Below are 21,493 nucleotides of genomic sequence, written 5' to 3'. Positions count from 1 at the left end.
CTTGTTTTATAGATGAAGAAACAGGCAGGAGGCATATTAACTAGCTTGCTCAAGTTCACATAGTACGTAGTAGAACTGGTATCTAAACCCAGATCACCAGGTTTTAAACCCAGACTCCTAACCACCGCACTAACAAAAATACAATCATATCAGAATTCCAGATCAAATTAGTTTTGGTTGTTCTCTGTCTTGTTTTCTATCACCCACAGTTGTTTTGTCTTTTATTATTTTCAAAATGAGGGAATAAATGCATTATTTATTATAACAGCTTGGGAGAAACGTTTTTGAAATGATGCCCATAATGATAATGGGACAGTGGGGGCAGACTGATAAAAAGAAGTCCTTTTATCAATTGGGTACACATACTTTAAATTGGTGGTCACCAAATTATCTATATGGCATGCCCCTACCAGCATAACATTTTGGGGCACACACACACAATTTTTGAAGTGTGTGTGTGTGTGTGCCTGCATGTGCATGTGCACACGTGTGAAATTCACATGTATTGCTGTAGAAATAGACTCTTGTGGTGGGCACTGTGGTGCTCTGTCTAGACCTTCCCTTTAGAGTTAATGCCACCACCTCCCAACAACTGGAAATATTTGTTGCCAAAGCCTCACAACTACATTCCTGATTGGAAACTGCCCTTGGCTATAACAAACAGCTCACCCAAGGCCATGTCCTCCCAGATGGTGGCTTCTAGCCAGTGACTGTCTGATGGAGATAAAAAGACCCCACTCCATTGCCTCAATGCAAGACCATTCTCAAGGGCTAGCACAGCCCCGGAGCTCCCTGTAGGGTTGGTTGAGACATCTGTTGCATGTGCATTTTAGGTCAGCTTTCCCCTATGCCCAGTCCTGCCCTCCTCACTTCCATAGAGTGGAAAGTTGATACAGTCCCAAGTGTACCAACTGGGACTACTCCCCAACAAACCTGCGTGCAACTCTATGTTTCAGTGTCTGCTTCTACAGACCCAATTTGGAGATTATAAAACATACTCCCAAATAAAAATTCAAACAAGGATGACATTAAAATAAATATAACAAGATCTAATATTTTGTATTTATATCCCAGTAGTTGTCTTGTACACCTTTGGGTTGTGCCTACCTGCTTTGGAGCTGATTCCCAAAGATAATTTTGAACATAGGTCACATTAATCCCAGCCCTGAGGTGGGAGGTAGAGGCCAAAGAGGAGGACCACACAAAAGAGGAAGAAGAAAAGAGAGCCCTTTTATCCTTCCCACCTAGACAAGTTTACATTCTCCAAGCATGGGTGTCCACAGCCCCATTTCCTTTCCCTTTGAAGCATTCATCACTCATTTGATGACTGTCTTTCCAAAAGATCGAAGCTCAATGAGGTCAAGACTTATGTCCATCTTGTGCATGACTGTGCAATTAATATCCAACAGTTCCTGGCATAAAATAAGTGCCTCAATAAATATTTGCTGACAGAGGGGAGAGGAAGTTTATCCAGATGTGTTCACCCTTCACTCTCAGCTTCCAGTGGTACACACAGGCTGACCCTTTCCCCACTATTTCAGTCCAGCAGGTCATAGAGGTTGCCCTGAATCTGGTGGGCCCTTCAAAGAGGACATAGAAGGAAGATTCATTGATTGTTTCAATTGTTTGTTGAGAACCTACTGTGCATCAAGCAACCTGCTCTGCTCTGGGGATCCAATGCTGATCACAGACACAGACACTTTATCACAGACACAGATACAGGATTGGCAGGAGTCCCCAGTCTTGTGCAGCTTTGAGTGTGGGGGTAGCTACTCATCACACAGAGCACAGAAATACAATGGGGGACAAACTAAGATAAGTACCCTAAAGGGAAGAAGGGGTATGCCCTGAAAAATGGCATAGTCTGGTGTGCATTTGGGTGGTGATGGTGGTGGTGTTGGGGTGAGGATGGCAGGAGAATGCCCTCTGGGCCAGCTTCCCCCGGAGAGAAAGTGATCCTTGAGTTTCAGCTGGTGGATTTGCTTAGCTGGAGCAGGATTTCTCAAGCTCACCCCTAATTAATGCTTTGGGCTGGATCATTCTTTGAAGGCAGGGGAGGCTGTCATGTGCATTGTAGAATCTTGAGCAGCAGCCTTGACCTCCACCCACTAGATGCCAGTAGCACCACCCCCGAGCCCCAGTTGTGTCAAAATGCCTGCAGACATTGCCAGATGTCCCTGCAGGGCAACATCACCCCCAGTGGAGACTCACTGAACTGGGAGAAAAGGCTGGGAAATGGAGAAGGGTGGGAAGGGGAGAGGTATACAAGGAGAAAGGAGAAGCATTGCAAAGGTCATGGGGTCAGCTGCACTACTGGAGGCTGGAAAGGGCCAGAGTAGGGGCTGGCAGTGCACTCTGAGAGGCAGACAGGACCAGACCCTGCAGGCTGAGAAAGAAGGAAGTGAATTGTCTGCTCCTTGGTAAAGAAAACAGAAACATTTGGAAAGAGGGTGGGAACCTACAGGACTATGACAGGATCTCATAACTCTAATCGTTGGAATCCAAAAATTAAGAAATAAGCCTCCATAAATTCAGAACCCTGAGATAATATTAGTGGAACTTGGTTAGCACATGTAGCCCATCCAGCCCGCTCCCAGGGCTGACAGGGGATGATAGATGAACCTGAGTGGGGTGCAAGGACATGCCAAAGGTGCTGTTGAATAAATCAGCTGACACTCCCCTGAATTTGCATTGTTAATGGCAGGACCTAAACCTGGTGTTGCTGCAGAGACTTGTCCCGCTGCTGCCTTCCATCTGAAACGTCCCAAGTGAGTTGGCTAAGGGCAGCAGGGTGTTGAGTGATTAGGTCTGAAACACATTTTATTTTTTGAGACAGGGTCTCATTCTGTCGCCCAGGCTGAAGTACAGTAGTGGGACCACAGCTCACTGCAGCCTTGACCTTTCAGACTCAAGCAATCCTCCCATCTCAGCCTGCGTAGTAGCTAGGACTACAAGTGTGCACCACTTGCCTGGCTAATTTTTAAATTTTCTTTAGAGATTGGGTCTTGCTATGCTGCTAGGACTGGTCTCAAACTCCTGGGCTCAAGCGATCCTCCTATTTCAACCTCCGAAAGTGCTGGGATTGCAAGTGTGAGCCACTGTGCCTGGTCTGAAATACATTTTAGAATCAGCCTGGAACTGGAAGTTGGGTAAAATGTGCAAAAGATCTGGCAGGTGTTGTGCAGGCTTGCTGTCCTAATGAGCACCTCACAGCCTGAGTCACAGGGTCCCTAAGGCAGAATTATCCTGGAATGGGACAATAGGGTCTCCCCGCTGGCCATTGAGCTCCCAGACATTCCATCATGAATTCTTTGCCAAACGGTGGTAACTTCCAGTAACTGTTACCCTCTTTGGATCTCAGTTTGCTCCAAAACATGTTAAAGTAAGTCTTTTCTTTGGCAGGAAGTAGGGAATACTGAATAACAGAATCATCTAGGGAGTTTTTTTATTGTACACCCCAAGTCCCATCCACTGCTAAATTTCCCATATGCTCTTGAAGCACATGGGAAGGGCTGTGTTCTTCAGGATCAATGTTGCTGATTTTTCCTCTTGTCTCAAGTCCAATATAGTTTGAAAGGACACTGTCCCTACACTTGCCTTTATTAAAAATTTTGGTATTTTTGTCCTCATGATTTGTTTTGCATTTGTTTTGTTGCTATTTTTCTTGTTTGACATGGGGTCTCACTCTGTTGCCTAGGCTTCAGCACAGTGGTGCAATCATAGCTTACCATAGCCTCAAACTCCTGGGCTCAAGTGATACTCCTGCCTCAGCCTCTTCAGCAGCTGGAACTACAGGAGTATGCCACTGCACTCAGCTATTTTTTTTTCCTATTTTTTGTAGGGACAGGGTCTCATTTTATTGCCCAGACTGGTGCATTAGTTTTGATCTCGTAAGATATTGCATTAAAATATTATTTATCTTGATGACTGAGCTTTTCAGTGCACCTTAAATTATTTTATTTTATTTTAAATTGTTGTAAAATATTCCTAATATAAAATTTGCCATCCTAATCACTTTTAAATGTACAGTTCTTGGGCTAGGCGTGGTGGCTCATGCCTGTAATCCCAGCACTTTGGGAGGCCAAGGCGGGTAGATCACGAGGTCAGGAGTTCAAGACCAGCCTGGCCAACATGGTGAAACCCCTTCTCTACTAGAAATACAAAAAATTAGTTGGGCATGGTGGCAGATGCCTGTAATCCCAGCTACTTGGGAGGCTGAGGCAGGAGAATCACTTGAACCCAAGAGGTGGAGGTTGTGGTGAGCAGAGATCACGCCATTGCATCCAGCCTGGGCAAAAGAGCAAGACTCCGTCTCAAAAGAAAAAAGCACAAAAGCACAGCTTTTGGCAGTAAGTATGTCCCCACTGTTGTGCATACATCACCACCATCCATCTCTAGAACTCTTTATCTTCCCAAACTGAAACCCTGTGCCCATTAAACAATAACTCTCCATTTCCCCCCGTCTTAAGTCCCTGGAAACCACCATTCTACTTTCTGTCTCTATGAATTTGATAACTTTGGGTGCCTTATTTAAGTGAAATCATACAATATTTGTCTTTTTGTGATGGGCTTGTTTCACTTAGCGTAGTATCTTCAAGCTTCATCCATGTTGTAGCATGTGTCAGAATTTCCTTTTAAAGGCTGAATTGATAAATAACATGTATATCCATATATGGAATGTATGTGTATACATATATGGTAGCTATGTATGTATGTACATTTAAATATTCCATATATGTATTTACATTTTATTTATCCATTTATGTGCTAAGAAACACTTGAGTTGCTTACATCTTCTGATTCCTATGAATGATGCTACCATGAACATTGGTGTAAAAATATCTGAAAGTTTACTTTAAATTCTTTTTGGTATATATACAGATATGGAATTGCTAAATTATATGGTTATTCTATTTTTAATTTTTTGAGGAATAGCTATACTGTGTTTCATAGTGGCTGAACCATTGTACATTCCTATCAACAGTTGTGAAGGAATTCCAGTTTCTATGCATCTCAAATGCTGTTATCTTCTATTTTGTTTTTTAAAAAATAGTAGCCATCAGCCCAAATGCCCATCAATGATAGACTGGATAAAGAAAACGTGGTACATATACACCATGAAATACTATACAGCCATGAAAAGGAATGAGATCATGTCCTTTGCAGGGACATGGATGGAGCTGGAAGCCATTATCCTCAACAAACTAACACAGGAACAGAAAACAAAACACCACATGTTCTCACTTATAAATGGGAGCTGAACAATGAGAACACATGGATACAGGGAGGGGAACAACACACACTGGGGCCTCTCAGGGTGGCAGAGGGGAAGAAGAGCATCAGGATATACAGCTAATTCATGCGGGGCTTAATACCTAGGTGATGGGTTGATAGGTGCAGCAAACCACTACGACACACCTTTCCCTATGTAATAAACCTGCATGTCCTGCATATATATTGCTAAACAGTCGTGACCTCCAGTAAGTAAAAGTTAACCTCTTTGGATCTCAGTTTGCCCCAAAACATATTAAAGCAAGTCTTTTCTTTGGCAGGGACTGGGGAATTAAAAAAAAAAAAAAAAAAAAAAACCTTAAAATAAAATTAAATTTTAAAAATAGTAGCCGTCTTAATAGGTGTGAGATGGTAGTGCCCCCTTACATTTTATAGCCAAGGAGGGGAGGGTCTCACTTGACTCACTGCAGTTCCAGCTCTGCCCCTTAGGTATAAGTCATCACCCAGCTGAGCCTCTGATCCTGACAGACAAGTTTTTACAACCCTCACTTGGGCTGATATAGGAAAAAATACTGTGCATTTGGATTACAAGCTTGGCTCTACCACTTACTAGCTGTGTGAGTCTGGGCCAAATATTTAACCTGCCTGTGTTTAAGTTTCCTTACCCACAAATGGAGAATAATTTTATTTACCTGATAAAATTGTTGTGAGGAGTAAATGGATTAATATATATAAAGCTCTTAGAAATAGTAAGCACCACATCTGTTTAAGTGATAGCTGCTATTATCATAGATCTCACCCGCTATGTAGTTGTTTTTATTTTTTTAAATAAACATATTATTTTGGAATAATTTTGATTTATTAAAAATTGCAAAAATAGTACAATAAGTTCCCATATACCTTTAACTCGACTTCGTCTAATATTAGTATCTTCTACAAGTGTGGTGCATTTGTCAAAACTAAGAAATTAACATTGGAACAGTTACTATTATCTAAACTATAGGTTTTATTCACACTTCATTGGTTGTTTCACTGTTATTTTTCTGTTCCAGGATCCAAACCACATTGCACATAGGGTGTAGCTGGTTTTTTTTTTTTTTTTGCTTGTTTTTCTTTCTGTTTGTGTTTGCTATTTTCCTGAAGAGTGGTTTTAGAAGCCAGACTTTGAAGGCCCTCAGATGCAGCATGGTTCTCTATTCTGCCACAATCTTTTGCCATCCCCTCTTGCTGTGAGGCTGTTTCACATGTCTACAGTTACCTGCCTGCCCCTGGAGACCTGTGAATCTATAATCCCCTGGATTAGTTGATGGCTCAATGCTTTCCCTCTGAGAGACTGTAATTTGATGATTCTGAGTCTCCAAAAATTCTTTATTAAAATTCAAACACTCTCAGGTATCTAGTCCATGTAAGCAAATCCACAGCTACTTATCTTAGTAGCAAATTGTTGATGGTGAAGAAGGTCTCACAGGAATAGCTGGTGAAGAAGTGCCTGGAGGTGAGAAGTTAACAGGGGGATGGAGAGATGCTTGCTAAGGAAGGCTGCCAGGCATTGATGCTAGACTTATCTATCTCACGTTTTGGAGCGGGCCCTGCTTGAGATAGGCCTTGACTCATCCCGCTCAGCTCTGTGACCCCATACCCAAAAGTGCTCCCTGGTTCCATGGGTCCGTGAGCAAAATGGTCCCACCATGCTGTTGGTCATGGATCATTCCCAGTCACTGCCTCCCCACTTCCTGGAACATGGGAAACTCAAATTTTTGGTGGTGAATGGGAAAAAAAGGCTAGAAAAAAAACCCAGCCCTAAACAATTTATTAAGGACTTTCTCTCTGCCCAGGACAATGCAAAGTGCTAAGCAGGGATTTGGAGGTGAAGACCTGATATCTAAATGACAGCAGCAGGGGTCTTTTCAATCTTGTGTTTGACTTAGATCAATAAGCTATGAGCCATCGAAGTTTATTTTCTTCTCCATATCTTTACATATCTGGGTTTGTACCTCTAGAACTACATGTCAGAGTGGCTTCTCTTATATCTGAATATGTGAAGAAGTCCACTATTGACCAATAGTATGAATGATGAGAAAAAGATGAGAGGGCCGATTTTTTAAAAATGTGAATGTTCCCCTAACTTAGATTCTTGCTATTGCTTATGAGTGAAACTTACAAGCTGCCTCCAACGTGAGCCACATAATTTCTCCCTGCCCTCACCCTAGTTCCTTTCTTGGTGCAATAGCAGTTAGGTAATAGAATGGGTCACAGAGACATCATTTTGAGTACTGGCTCCACCGCTAACTGGCAGTGTGATCTGGGGCAAGTTACCCAGCCTCTTGGCGCCTCACCTTCACCTGCAAAATGGGGATAATTGTTGCACCTGCCTCCTGGGGTTCCTGTGAGGTTAAATAAAAGGCAGACGAGGTAAAGCATACCAAGAGCTAAGCGCAATACCTGGCGTGTAATGAGTTCCCCACAAGTTTAGCTCTTGTTATTTAGAATATCCAGGGAAAGGCAGCACAATCATTTCCTAAATAGCAGCCAACATAAAAGCAAGGGAAGAGAACAAGTGAGAATGAAAAGGAGCGTTCTTGTGGAGTGGGGGACATCTATGTGGGCTCAGCAGCTTTCACACAGAACACCTTGCTACTTCTGACAAGAACCATGTGACTGTCTCCATCTGCCTAATGAGGAAAGTTAAACTCAGAGAGCCCAAATGATGCGCCAGCAACCACACAGCAAAGATGCGAGCTGGCCTTGAAATACCGGAGTGGCGTAGTTAGGAGCACTAATGCTGGCGTCAAGAAGCCTGGAATCCATCCCTGCCTGCCTGCCACCTTGGACCAGCTATGTGACGGGAGAGACATCTGTTAAGTTTTGTGTCTCGGTTGCCTCATGTGTGACTGTACCCAGTTTGTGGTACTTTGTTATGGCAGCCCTAGGGAATGAATATCACACAAGGGGATAATAATAGTACCCCACAGGGTTATTGTGGAGATGAAATGAATGCGTGTGAGTGTGTGTGTTGTGTGTGACACACAGTAGTTACCAGTAGTCTTTATAAGCGTGTGAGGAAAAAAAAAAACTTAGAAATTCAGACCCTCTGAGTCTACTCTACTCTTTGAATACAGAACTAAAAGAAATACCCATCTTTTACCCCTTTCACAGAGGAGAAAACTAAGCCTTAGAATATAGAAGGTTTTTTGTTTCAGTTTAGGAAACTAAATTAGGGGGAGGAGTTGTGTGTGTGTGTGTGTGTGTGTGTGTGTGTGTGTGTGTGTTTTAAGCACCTGAAATAAAAACACAAAGAGAACAGCAATGCCAGATGGAATAGAAGCTAGATGGAGGATCCGCAAACATGCGGAGGCTGAGAAGGTTAACAAAACAGTGATGTCATTTCTGACAGATAACCGGAAAGAATGGAGGTGGTGCTGTCAAGTGTCTCGGAGGCCTCCCGGCAGCCTGCCCAGTGCCAACAGCAGCCTGGCCTAGCGCGCAGTCATGTATCTCCATGTGCCTTCAAACCCAGCTCACCCACTTCTGGGGAATTCCGATCCAGCCCCTTGAGGGAGATAAGCTGTGTGCCCCTTTCTTTCCAACTGACTCCCCATTCAGTCCCCAGTCTCAACCACCCCACCCCTGTGCAGACTGACCAAGAAGGAGCTGTCTACAATGAGAATGCCTTTCCTGAAAGCGGAGGGCCAGCTTTAGGTAAGCTGTCACAAACCTTGGTCTTTCTTTCTGCTTCCATTGCTGGCCAGGTGGTTCTGTTTGGCCTGAGCTGGTACATAGTAAGTAACCCTGGGGAATGGCTCCATGTCAGATGGTGGGAGGAAAAGACAGAGGGGAATGCACAGGCAGGAGAAGCTGCGAGGGATGGGGAGACAGGGGAGCCCCAAGGGTTGTTATTTTTGGCCCCTTCCAATGCTTTTCCTGCCTTGTGAAGACGTCTATGTCTAACCCACATGTAGTACATCCCACTCCCCCCCAGCTTCTGCTTTACATTCCCCTCCTGTGAAAATATGAGGTCACCTGCTGTGCTCTTTTCTGTGTATCTGAGTATAGCTGGCAGGTCATTTGATATCTTGTCTCCCTCTCCTGCAGGTGACCTCTGAATGGCCTCAGGTTGGGGGCTGACTCTACAGAGGCTTGTGGGCAGAGTGTGCATCTTCTACCTGCAGTGGGTGGAGAGCAGCTCCAGCTCACCTTTGCAGGTCCTGAACCAGATTTTCCCAGCTGCTCCTCACTTTGTCTTACTTCATGCCTCGCAAGAAAGGCAGCTCATGAAATCTTTATGCTTTGGTGGAATGTTGCTTGCGGAGACATTCATAGAGCAGCAAAACAGTCTTTTTTGGATGAAACTGTGACCTACTTCAGGGTTCTGGAAAACAATCTCTTACCTTCATGAATGCTGAGAACATACAGTATAGACAGGAAAGTGCAGTAGATCAGAATGAGTAATAATCTTTTGAGGAAAAATTTGGGAGACCTGCTTTATTTTTTATTTTAAAAAATCAAGTTATGTTACGAGTGGCAAAATTCACCCTAAATTCACACTAAGAAGTGTAGTTTCATGACTTTTCACAAATACACGCATACATGGGACCATCATCACAATTAAGATAGAGTAGTATGGTTCTGGCTCCAAAAAGTTCTCTTGTGCTCCTGTCATGGGTAGAATTACGTCCCCCAAAACTCCTATGTTAAAGTCCTAACTTCTACTACCTCAGAATGTCTCCTTGTTTGGAAATAGGGTTTTTACAGAGGTAATAATCAAGTTAAAATGAGGTCATTAAGGTAAGCCCTAACCCAAAATGACTGATGCTCTTATAAAAAGGGACATTTGGACACAGACACATACAAGGGGAACAGGATGTGAACATGGAGGCAGCCATCTTCATGGCTGGAGATAATTCGAAGAGACACCAAGGATAGGAGCCTGGACAGATCCTCCCCTTGCAGCTCTCAGAAGGAGCCAACTCTGCCAACATCTTGACTTTAGACTTCCAGGCTTCAGGACTCTGGGACAATACATTTCTGTTGCTGAAGTCACAGTTTGGGGTATTTTGTGATGGTGGTCCTAGGAAATGAATACAATATCTTTGTAGTCAATCACTTCCCTGGACCCTGCCCCTGGCAGCCACTGATCAGATTTTTGCCCCTATAGTTTTGCTTTTCCCAGAACGTTATATAAATGGAATCACACACATACTGTGTGCAGCCTTTTGAATCTAGCTCCTTCTTTCAGCACAAAGCTTTTGAGATTGATCCATTTTTTTTTTCTTGTTCATCCCTTTTTAAAATTGCTAAGCAGTATTCCACTGTATGGATGCAGTTTATCTACCCACTAGTTGAAGGACACTTGTATTATTTCCAGGATTTGGTGGCTGTGACTAAAGCATCTATAGCTGTTCACATATCAACTTTTTTGTGTGCGAATGTAAGTTTTCACTTCTCTTGCATAAATATTTAGGGGATTTCCTGGTTCATATGATAAGCAGGTTTAAAATGATAAGAAACTACCAAATCATTTCCAAGTGGTTGTTCCATTTTTGCATTCCCATCAACAGTATGTGAAAATTTAAGTGCTTCGCATCCTCATTGTACTTCATATTATTTGCTCTTTGGTTTTGTCAACCTGCTAGGTATACACAGGTATTTCATTTTGTTTTTAATTTGCATTTTCTTAATAACTAAAGATGTCGAACATCTTTTCATATAGTTATTTGGCATCCATATAACTTCTCTTGTGAGGTATCAATTTAAACCTTTTCCTTATTTCTAATTGGGTTGTTTTCTTATTATTCGGTTTAGACAGGATAAACATCCTTTATCAAATGTATATTTGGTAAATACTTTCTACCAATCCATGTCTTATCTTTCTATTTTCCCAACAGTATCTTTTGAAAAGCTGATGTTTTAAATGTTGATGTAGTCATTTATCGATTTCTTTTCTTTGATGGATAATGCTTTTGTTGCCATATTTTAAAAAATCTTTGCCTAACCCAAGGCGACAAAGATTTTCAGAACATCTGCTTTTCATCCTGACTCAGGGACTGATTCTGCTGCTAGACAAGTAATTTATCCTTTCTCAGCCTTAGTTTACCCCTCTGTGAAATGTGAAGATTGAAGTAGATCAGTGTTTTTCAAATTTTTTGAAAGCAAAGAACCTACTTTTAACCGAGATCATACATGGTGCCCCAGGATATAAAACAAACGTAAGTGTACCTGGGGTCCTGACCTCCTGCAGTCTCTTGAACTGTGGTTCCCTACCTTTCATATTATATAAATCACCTGAAGACCTTGTGAAGGTCTGATTCATAGGTCTGGGATAAGGCTGAGGTTCCGCAGTTTTAACAAATTATCAAGTTCTAGGTGATGCCTACTGCTGGTCCAGGGACCTCACTTTGAGTGGCAAAGCCCCAGAGTACTTTGAAAGCCACAGGAGGAAGTCTGCTTTTGTCGACATAAGACTTGGGAGTTTTACAACGTGTTTCTTCCAAGAAGAGCAAAGTTCTTCCATATCAGTAATTCTCTTTTCCTCCCTACTGTCTATCCTACTATTATCCAAGTCACTGAGAGGTACACTGAGCCCAGGTTTGAGCCAAGTTCAGTGAACCTAGCAGAATCAAGTAGAGAAGAATACTACCAGCAGCTGGGGACTAGCACCACTGTGAACTGTATGGTAACGTCATCGTAACATTAAGAACTTCTGTTGCATCAGAAACAAGGGAAAGGGCAAAGGAAGATTTTGGCTGTAACTAGAAAGTCTGAGTTCACGTTAATGTCAGGTATAGTCAGTTCTAGGTGTTCAGATGATATCATTAGGAATATGGCTCTCTGAAAGTTTTAGTTCATGCTTCTCTGAATTGGTTTCACTTCCAGGCAGACTCTTGACATGCCAGGGTAAAAAGTCCATTCAGTGGTCTAAGCCTGCATTCCACCAGCTTAGCACCATTAACAGAAAGCTCTTTTTTTTTTCTCCCCCCCAATAGTTTCTACAAAATCCCTACATTTGAGTTTCATTGACTTAGCTCAGGCCAAATGGCTATTCATGTAACAATGACTTCAGCCAGTGGGACTGTGGGATGCAGTGATTTGATGGTCTAGGCCTAGATGATGCCTGGATCCTGGGGGTGAAGTCAGCTTCACCTGAACTGCATGCACTTAAAGTATGGAAGAAAAATTTCTCGAAAGAAAGGGGAATGCTGTTTGCTTAGTGGGCAAACAACAGAGTCCACTACAGCCATTATGATTTTATGTGTATGAAAGGCTATGTCTTTGTTGCTATTCTTATTTATTTATTAAGAGGAAAGGGGAAACAAGAGGTAACTCAGGCCACCAGGAAACACTCTCCTTGTGGCTTTGATGCCACAATTCTTTCTTAGCACTCAACTTATTTTCCTTCTCCCATTTTCAGTGCAGCTCGCTCACCTCCAACACCCAAGATTTTCATGCCACCTGTCCCAATCAGATAAATGTATTTGCATTTCAACGCTGGAGACATATATTACTACCCATCCCAGCGTTTTTTGGACTTTCAGTGAGAATTGCAACAGAGGACAACGCTTGACACAAAGCAATTGTGAAACTAAAGATGGAATTTCCAGTATTAGGGTGTTTTGTTTTGTTTTGTTTGGAGAAGAGGGTCTCTGTGGTTCTGCCAAATCATGCAACTGGTTTCACTGACCCAGGAACATGACCAAGGTCATAGCCTTGTAGCCCTAGAGCAATCCCTGGCTGAAGGTGGCAATAAAAACAGGTGTAGTCACAGCTGGGCTGATTAAAGGCAATGTCAAGACTGTCTTGGGAGGAACCTCTAAATAGAAGTGCAGGTGGCAAACCTTGCTTAATTATCAACGTGAAAAGCCTGTAAATTGAGACCTCAGGAGGGGAACATTCTTGCTTTGTTTCTGGCAGACAGAAAAGGTTGGCTGGGGCCTGATAGCCATCAACTTCAGTCATTCAGGTGGTTAGGAACACCCCCCGACTGTAGGCCTGTAGGCAGGCCTACACAACGTCCCAGCGGGAGTAGGATGTCTCTGGCTACAAAAGAACCAGTTCTGGCTGGAGATAAGCAAGTTTCTTGTGGGATTTAGTTGATGCTCTGTAATGTCAGGTTAGGCTGATAGGGTATTTTATTGAATGACACAAATTCCAGCTTCAGTAACAGTACCTCAGTGTCAATGTGAATGTAAATAGATTGTCTTATAAAGTGAGAAAATATGTGCACAGTATCGCCCCTCTGGTGAACCTCTGCCCTCCTGAGCATATGAGCTATGAGACCACACTTGGCGCCTGTAGGCACCTCTCACTCCTTTATCCGGCACACACAATGACCTCCTTTATATGCTGCCTGTCAGGCTGCATGGGAAGGGCCCTTGGTGTGCGCAGTTTGACTACAGTAATACTGTACATGGTAATCATTAACCTGAAATGGCATTTACGATGATGAGATGGTGCTGTGTGCTGCTCTCCTTCATCCCTCCAGCAAACACAATGTACTGACTCTAAAACAGGTATGACCAGTTGCTGCCAGGTCCTCAAAGACACAGTGTTCTACTGTGGAATTAGCCATACATAATGGGCCCATTGAATCAGGCAGCAGGCACTTTCCTCTCTGGGCTGTGCAGATAGAGGAGTTGGGCCTAGATGCCAGGGACTGGTGGGTAGGTTTGGGTTTCTAAATGGGCTTTGTTCACTCACTGGAAGAGAAAACTCCAAAGCTGAGCACAAAACCCAGAAACTGAGCTTAAAACTTCCAACGGATTCCCTCAATGGGAGTCAGGGGCTGAGTAATACCTTTGGTGACTTTATAACTAAAACAAGGTTTCTCACCTGAGGGCCTTTCTGCATAATGGCTTGGTTAGTCAGCGACAAGTTAGGCTTTAAGAGTAGCTGGGGTTGAGGTGACGGAAAAGGCATGAGGAATTAGGTAGTTTACTCAAAAGTGCACAGCCAGTGTACCCTGGGACTGGAAGCAAGACAGTTCTCCTGATTCTTGTATTTTGGCCTCTTTGGAGGCCCAAGGAGGAATTACCTTTGCTTGGGAAGTTTGGTTCCAAGCAAGGCTCCTTCCTTACACTAGGAGTCTAGGCATTGTTGTTCCTTCCTTGTGCGCCTAACAGTTACTTGGATGGAGGAGGAGAAGCAGTGGCTATGGCAAACTTGGAATAGGAGAAGGTGGGTCCTAGTCTGAGCCCAGCGACCTCTAACTGTGTGATGGCAGGTAGAATCTTTCATGTCTTTGAACCTCAGTTTTCTTATCTCCCTGAAGAGAAAGCCAGAAAAGATGATCGCCAGGGTCAGCCACAGCACTCACATTCTGTAGATAGCATTCCAGTGAGAGCAGGAGATCTCCGACCAGAAGCTGCTGAGAATGCATCATGGGAAGGATGGGGTGGGGGTGAAGATGCCAGAAAGGAAAAGGAAGCACTCGAAAAGCACCCCACTAATTTGGGGCTTTTACCTTCTTCCCAGTGCCTAATGAGAGCCCTTCTGAAAAATGGTTAAGTGCTAATCAGGATCTTGGAATTTGTTTTATTTAACGCTTTTCTTTTTCAGACCCTGGATTTTCAGACCTGAGTGACTTGCCCATGGCCACAGGAAGAACTGGTGGCAGATCTGCCTCCTATCTGTAGCTCTTTCCACTGCTCACATGGCCACTTGTATTCAGTAGCTGATGACTAGACCAGCTCTCAATTGGTAGCAGCATAGCAAATACAGATTCCTGTGGACATCTAGTAATGCTGTGATATGGATGATTGAGCCCCCTCTGTGCTATGCACATTACCTACATCAGCTCAGTCATTTTTAAATTCAAAGCCTATGACAGGTGTGTTTTCCTAGGTTCAATATAAATACGTGGGAAGTAGAGCTGAGAGCGTGGTTTGCCTGAAGTCACAGGTTTAAAATTTGACATCTAGAGCTAGCATCAAAGACCCTTAGGTTCAAGTCATTCATCAAGGGGGATTACCTCTAGTTTCTGCTCTTGGCTCAAACTATGTGAGATATTAGTTCTTCTACAGCCTCCCCCATCTATATGCCTTCAGATATAGCTGAACCCAAGGTGCAGAATCTATTCACCTAACCATTGCACCATACTGCCTTGCTAGGGAAGAGTATGTGGGGGCCATGGACTCTGACTTAGAATTATAGAAATATTCTATAAAGATAGTTGCTTTTTCTTTTTCTTTTCTTTTTTTTTTTTTTAAATAATCTCAGCATTCCTGATTAGAAAACCAGTTGGCCAATAGGGCACCCTTCTAGGGAGCTGTGGCTGTCCTTGGTACACTGGGAAAGGGTCCTGGAGACAAAACCCAGTTCTCCTCTATGCCCTCCAGCTTCTGAGAAAGGGTTTCTCCTCCTTCCACAGTGTTTATAGGCAGGCTATACCCTGGATCTCACCAGTGGGTGACTTCCCTCACAGTGAGAGTTTGTCTAGAAGCCTCCAAAGAGGGGGGAAAAAAAAACCATTGTAATCACTCTTGGGCTCCAGCTGCTAAGGCAGATAAGACGGCAGCCCCAAGATCCTGGAAACTCTTGCCTAAAGGAGATCCTGTTTCCGTGTCTTTGTGTGAAAGTTGGTGTTGAGGGGACGGGGGAAGATGGAAATGCTGGAGTGATTAGTGCTTGGCGATTCTTATGTAGGTTCAATTGTTACCTACACTTCAAGCACTGTTTGCTATCTTGTATGGAAGAGATTAATTCCTGAGATAACCCTCAGAATTGATAATTGGGGACTGTGCCTATTTCCCAAATGGATAGGCCAAATCCGGCCCTAGGAGACTTAGTAATTGGCATTCTGTCCCAAAACCCTGGGGTGGAGGCAGAGAAAGAAGCCAAGTTGCCTTATGTGTTGCCAAGTGCCTCCCTCACTCTGGGTATCATGACATCAGGTCATCTAATGCGCCTCCTGTGACATTCAATTCTAGGAAAAATGCCTGGCTTTGTCAAAGAGAACTAGCTAACCTCAGGAGAGAATGTACCCAGAATCACGTGGTCCCCTGTGGCAGGCCTGAGGTAGAGTCCCTTCAGTTTCACAAGCAACTGACTCTAACTTGAAGTCACTGGTGCTTGTGGATCCAAAGCTCATGAAACGGTCTATCAGGTTTTTGATTTGTCTTAAACAGATTGTGCCCTCACCAAGTGCCGCTGCTAAAATGCCTCTTTTTCAGGGAAGCCTTCCCATAACCCCCCGTCAAGATGAGGTCCCCTGTGATTTTATTCCTGTGGTTCTCCCTGACAGTCCTAATCCCAATAGTCATTTAAATAATTATTTGCCCAATTATTGGTTTAATATCAGTCACCTGTCCCAAGCTGTCAGCTGTACAGAGGAGGTTTAGTGTCTGACTGATTCATCAGGATCTAGTATAGTCCTTAGTAGCCATTCAAGAAATATTTGTGAAATAAAGAAGGAGGGGATGTAGAGACTATTATATTCACCAATGGATGAGAAAATGTCGGAACTAGACATTTCCAGGAGTGGTAAACTATCTTGTCCAAGGTTACATGGCTGGGCAAGAAGACATCTAGGACTAGCATGTAAGAGCCTCAGGTTCAAGTCATTCATCAAAGGAATTACCTTTAGTTTCTGCTCTTGGCTCCAACTATATGAGATATTAGTTCTTCTGCAGAGTCTCCCCATCCTTCTGCCTCTAGATAGAGTTGGAATCGATTCACTTTTCTGCATTCCCATTTCCATAAACCACTATCATCTCTTGGCTGGAATTCAAGAGTTTCCTAAGTTTTTCAAATGCTCCCCTGCCCTGTCTTTCCCGTCTTCTAGACATAAAGATAGGAGTGAACTTTTAAAAACATGCAGCATATTGGGCCATTCCCCATCTTAAGGCCCATCATTGGTGTCCCTAATGTAATCACAGTCACTCCTTACAAAGGCCACAAGCTTTATGTCATCTGAACCTTGTCTCCTTCTCCAAATTTCTCTACACTCTTGCATTTACTAGCTACACTCCACCCATGCTGACCTTTTTTTCTTCTGTTGCTCAAACATTTTAAGTTTGCAGTTTCTTCTGCCTGGAACACTTTCTGGCAGATCTGCATGTCCGTTTCACACAATGTCACCTCCTCTGACCATCCTGTATAAAGTAGCTCTCCCATGCCCCCACACTGCTCTCTGTCACATTTTTCCATTTTGGTGACTCCAAAGCATATAACACTCTCTGAAATCATCTTCTTGTTTTCTTGTATAATATCTGTCAAATCATACCTTAATGTGACTGCCGAGATTTTGGGGGCTTTGTCTTGTACACTGTTGTGTGTCCAGCACCCAAACCAGCACTGCATATGTATTTATGGAACTGGTTGAACAAATTAGAGTGTGTAATGACATCTATAAAATTGGAGATACTACAGTTGTTTTTTTCCTGAAGGTGATGACAAAAAGCAAATGCATATAAAACTCTAGAATATATGCTTGGGCAGGGAGGGCACTTGAGTAGGTCAGCTGTTCCCCAAACTGGTCAGCATCAGAATCACTGGAAGAGTTGGTAAAAAATAGAGCTTCCTGAGAACCCCTCAGCACCTACTGGATCAGAACATCCAGGGCTGGGTCATGAAGTTGCTGACAGAGAGTGGGCCAGTTGGAAAGTCACTAAGTGATAGGATCTGACGCCAAATACATGTTCCTGCCTTTGAATTGGTATCTGCACTTCTGGGAAATAATCTTAACCACAGAAAAGACTTTGTGTACAAAGATATTTATCTCACTTTGTTTATAGAAGTAAAAATTAAAAAAATAAAAGCCCCAAAAGAGGAGAAGTGATTAAGGAAACCATGCATGATATCGTGGTTTGATGGACATTAAAATGAATGCTTATGAATATGTTTCTGCATGGAAAAGTAGGGTTTCTGACTTTATGCTGGAATGTAGAATGGTTTGTTGGTTATGATAATGGTTAAATGCACAACATGTACTGGGAGCTGACTACATGGATTGAAATTCTAGCTCTGACAAGTATGTGACCTTAGGCAAGCCACTAAACCTCTCCACACTTCTGTTTTCTCACCTTGAAAATGGGGATAATTATAGCATCTGGCTGAAAGTGGTATTGTAAGGATTAACTGAGTTAATGTATGTGACATGTGAGGCCCTCTAGAAACATTAGGCGTTATTATTATATATGAGGGGGATGAGGCTAGAAGGAGTTATATTAAAAGGCTTAGCAATAATACTAAGATTGTTGGATAGGAGTAATTTTTCTTTTCTTTTCTCCAGTCTCCAAGAGGTGGTTCTATTATCTCCATAATATATTAAGTATAATGACAATCAAGTCTCCAGCATTGGAATGGGGAGTGGGGACAGAATAAGACAAATGCACCAAAGACTCTTTGCAAATATAAAATTTCATATTAAAATATAAAATATGAAGTTAATAAAGGTTATAGCAACTACTTTTACAGCACCTATTTGCCTAAGTTGATCCAGCCACTAAGTAGCCAAGCTGCATTTACAACCTAGAGCAGGCTGATTCTAGACCATATGCTCCTTGCTCTGAACCATATTGTTTATCCAAAAAATGAATTTACATCTCCTCTTCTCTTTCCTCACAGGTCAATACAATTAGAGGGCTTTTAGCTATTCATGTATTAATTTACTCATTGAATGCTTACTTGCAGGGTAACAGCTCTGCCCTGGCACCCTGCTACTTCACACATATCCACACATGCCACATGGGCAGATTCTTAAACTGCAGCTTATCTGAGTCTTGGGTAAACGTCTTGTGGTCCTCTTGGAATGCCAGAGTATGTGAGGCTTATGAAGAGCTGCTCTGAGGTCATCTGCCTTTCACCTTTCTAGCTTCCCAGGGAGGCTATCTCAAAACCTATCTCTTCACTTCCTGGGTACTGATGAGGTATGGGGCTTTCTGCCACATTCTTCTCAAAATAGAGCTGTGGAATATAAAACTACTTAGCTGCAGTCTAAAACCACGTAGCTCCTTGATATAGTTTGGCTCTGTGTCCCCACCCAAATCTTATCTTGTAGCTCCCATAATTCCCACATGTTGTGGGAGGAACCCAGTGAGATAATTGTATTATGAGAGTATGTCTTTCCCATGCTGTTCTCATGATAGTGAATAAGTCTTATGAGATCTGATGGTTTTAAAAATGGGAGTTTCCCTGCACAAGCTCAGCTTTCTCTCTCTTGGCTTGCTGCCATCCATGTAAGACGTGACTCACTCCTCCTTGCCTTCCACCATGATCATGAGGCTTCTCCAGCCATGTGAAACTGAAGTCCACTAAACTTCTTTCTTTTGTAAATTGCCCAGCCTGGGGTATGTCTTTATCAGCAGTGTGAAAACAGACTAATACAGTAAATTGGTACCAGGAGTTGGGTACTGCTGAAAAGATACCCAAAAAAGTGGAAATGACTTTGGAACTGAGTAATAGGCAGAGGTTGGAACAGTTTGGAGGGCTCAGAAGAAGACAGGAAAATGTGGGAAAGTTTGGAACATCCTAGAGACTTGCTGAATGGCTTAGCCCAAAATGCTGATAGTGATATGGACAATAAATTCCAGGTGGAGGTGGTCTCAGATGGAAATGAGGAACTTGTTAGGAATTGGAGCAAAGGTGACCCTTGTTATGTTTTAGCAAAGAGACTGGCAGCATTTTGCCCCTGCCCTAGAGATGTATGGAACATTGAACTTGAGAGAGATTATTTAGAGTATCTGGCAGAAGAAATTTCTAAGCAGCAAAGCATTCAAGACGTGACTTGGATGCAGTTAAAGGCATTCAGCTTCATAAGGGAAGCAGAGCATAAAAGTTCAGAAAATTTGCAGCCTGACAAAGCTATAGAAAAGAAAATCATTTTCTGAGGAGAAACTCAGGCTGGCTGCAGAAATTTGCATAAGTAACAAGGAGCTGAATGTTAAGCCCAGAGACAATGAGGAAAATGTCTCCAGGGTACATCAGAGGTCTTCATGGCAGCCCCTCCCATCACAAGCCTGGAGTCCTAGGAGGAAAAAATGGTTTCGTGGGCCAGGCCCAGAGTCCCCATGCTGTGTGCAGCCTAGGGACTTCATGCCCTGTGTCCCAGCTGCTCCAGCCATGGCTAAAAGGGGCCAATATAGAGCTCAGACCATGACTTCAGAGGGTGCAAGCCCCAAGCCTTGGCAGCTTCCACATAGTATTGAGCCTGTGAGTGCCTAGAAGTCAAAATTGGGGTTTAGGAACCTCTCTCTGGATTTCAGAGGATGTATGGAAATGCCTGGATATCCAGGCAGAACTTTGCTGCAGGGGTGGGGCCTTCATGGAGAACATCTGCTAGGGCAGGGCAGAAGGGAAGTGTGGGGTTAGAGCTCCCACACGGAGTCCCTACTGGGGCACCACCTAGTGAAGCTGTAAGAAGAGGGCCACTGTCCTCCAGACGCCAGAGTGGTAGATCCACCAATAGCTTGCACTGTGTGCCTGGAAAAACCACAGACACTCAAGGCCAGCCCATGAAAGCAGCTGGGAGGGAGCCTGTACCTTGCAAAACCATAGAGGGGGAGCTGCCCAAGACCATGGGAACCCACCTCTTGCATCAGTGTGACCTGGATGCGAGACATGGAGTAGAAAGAGATCATTTTGGAGCTTTAAAATTTGACTGCCTTTCTGGATTTCAGACTTGTGTGGGGGCCTGTAGTCCCTTTGTTTTGGCTAATTTTTCTCATTTGGAACAGCTGTATTTACCCAATGCCTGTACCCACATTGTATCTAGGAAGAACTAACTTGCTTTTGATTTTCCAGGCTCATAGACAGAAGGGACTTGCCTTGTCTCAGATGAAACTTTGGACTGTGGACTTTTGAGTTAATGCTGAAATGAGTTAAGACTTTGGGGGACTGTTGGGAAGGCATGATTGGTTTTGAAATGTGAAGACATGAGATTTGGGAGGGGCAGGGGTGGAATGATATGGCTGTGTCCTCACCTAGATCTCATCTTGTAGCTCCCATAATTCCCATGTGTTGTGGGAGGGACCCCCTAGGAGATAACTGAATTGTGGGATAGGTCTTTCCCGTGCTATTCTCGTGATAGTGAATAAGTCTCACAAGATCTGATAGTTTTAAAAATGGGAGTTTCCCTGCACAAGCTCTCTCTCTTTGCCTGCTCCCATTCATGTAAGACATGACTTGCTCCTCCTTGCCTTCCATCATGATTGTTAGGCTTCCCCATCCATGTGGAACTGTAAGTTCGTTAAACCACTTTCTTTTGTTAATTGCCCAGCCTCAGGTATATCTTTATCAGCAGCATGAAAACAGACTAAAATACCCCTCA

The sequence above is a fragment of the Papio anubis genome, chromosome 12 (genome assembly GCF_008728515.1).
Source record: "Papio anubis isolate 15944 chromosome 12, Panubis1.0, whole genome shotgun sequence".
Taxonomy (NCBI): Eukaryota; Metazoa; Chordata; class Mammalia; order Primates; family Cercopithecidae; genus Papio; species Papio anubis.
The sequence above is the reverse complement of the archived record's forward strand: the minus strand, read 5'-3'. Positions refer to the sequence as shown.